A 1,951-nucleotide genomic window follows, 5' to 3' on the forward strand; every position below is an offset into this window, starting at 1 on the left:
TTATCTGGGAGAAAGCACCCTGCACGGTTTTGTTGCGAAAGCTGCATCAAGTCTGGTTCCCCCAAACCCTAAGGAAAAAAAAGAACCCAACACCAAGTTAACTTCAAAGGACACCTTCCCGCTTACCTTGGGGGACACGTCTTCTTTCCTGGAACGCAGCAGGTCTTTGGGGATGGGTGGTCTTCTTCCCAAGGGGGTCTTTGCTTTTCAACAGTGCCGTGGCCCAGGCATGACGTCCCCTAGAAGGGAGTTGAGCGAGACAAAGCTCTCTCCCTCTCTCCTCTCTTTCTCGCAGGCTGCTTTCCCCCCACACGGCTCCGAGGAGCTGACGCTTCAGCAGTGATCTGGACGCGATGCGGAAGAAAAATCCAACTTGGAGAGGTGGGGGAGGGGAGCGGGTTGTGCCAAGAAGAGCAACACACACACACACACACACACACACACACACACACACACACACACACACACAGATTTCTAACCTAAGTGGGAGTGGAGGAAGGGAGCTGGCTGGGCGGGGGGGAAGCAGACTTGCTTTTGCTAGTCATCAGGAGGGAAGGTCCAGCCACTGGGGCGGGCGAGATGCTCGTTCCAACGCAGCCCTGTCTGGCTTGCTGTTGGGAGAGAGGAGACTCGGAGGAGAGAGGCTTCGATCAAAGCTTGAAACACCTGTGGGGGTGGAAGGGACGGGGCGGGGCGGAAGGGCATTTCTCTGCTGCTTTCTCCTTCCCCTCTTCTCTCCCGGCTGCTGTGGGCATCATCCGTTGTATCTCTGGACCAGTCTCACCCAGCAAAGTTGGGGGAGCAGCGATGGTGGAGGCAGAGGACGTGATCTCCTTTTGCCAAGTCGTGCGGGTTAACCTGCTGCACACCTGCTTGGCAGTGCCTCAAGGCAGGGCTGGATAATGGAGACCTTTAGAGGCCCCGAGCAAACACCCCCCCCCCAAAAAAAAAATTGTATTAAAAAAAAGATTTATTTATTTTTAAAAAAAGAGAAGAATACTAAACCACAAACTATTTTTTAAAAATAAGAAATATAAAATAGATAGATTGCAACACTTGTCAAGATTTGATTCCCTTGCATTATTTTGATCTGCATCAGCAGGATGAGCCCCTGGTTTAGGTGGGGTTAAGTAATAAAAAGAGAAGAGAAATATGCCCTTTTATTACATTTCTATCCCACCTTCCCTCCAAGGAGCTCAGGTTGGTTGGCATTGTTCTCCCCCTGTGAGGAAGGTTAGGTTGAGAGGCAGTGACTGGCCCAAGGTCTCTCAACCAGCTTCATGGCTGAGTGAGGATTTGAACCCTGGTCTCCCAGGTTGTAGTCCAACACTCTAACCACTGCTCCGCATTACCTGGGGAATCAGGGAAGAGTATGTAGTGGAGTGTAAGAAGCCTAACAAAGTCCTGGTTTACCCCATGATTAAAACTTTGATGCTTTCCTTGAAATATCAAATGTCAAATTCTTTCCCCCAAAAAACCCCCCAAACCCTCTCTCCTTTGGTGGTGCCCATGCTTTTCTTGAGCCTTGAGCGTCCTAGGAAGGCACAGATCTCCAAGCTACTGTTGTCTGGACCAGATGGAGTAAAGTCACTACTTTGGAAGAACTACAGCAGAATTTGAGCCTTCTGGCAAAATAGAAGAGGCAGCTGCCTGGTGCTCCACTGCCCAATTTAGTGCAGAAAAACTGGAAGCAGTTTTTTTTTTGGGGGGGGGGGGTCATCTTTCTCAGGTCTACCTGGAGAACCTGGGAATGTTTTTCATGTGCCTTCCCACTGAGCTCTCTCCCCTCCCCTGTCACAAGGGTCACTCTAAGCATAACAAAACTCTGCATGTTGGAAGCTATGCACCAGCCGCACACTGATCATTACATGTGGATGTCTTCTGTGTGTATGTGCATGCCTCAGTCCACCAGGTGGAAATGCACATATGAAGAAGAGCTGTCTATGCGCAT

This window comes from Lacerta agilis, chromosome 6 (genome assembly GCF_009819535.1).
Source record: "Lacerta agilis isolate rLacAgi1 chromosome 6, rLacAgi1.pri, whole genome shotgun sequence".
Taxonomy (NCBI): Eukaryota; Metazoa; Chordata; class Lepidosauria; order Squamata; family Lacertidae; genus Lacerta; species Lacerta agilis.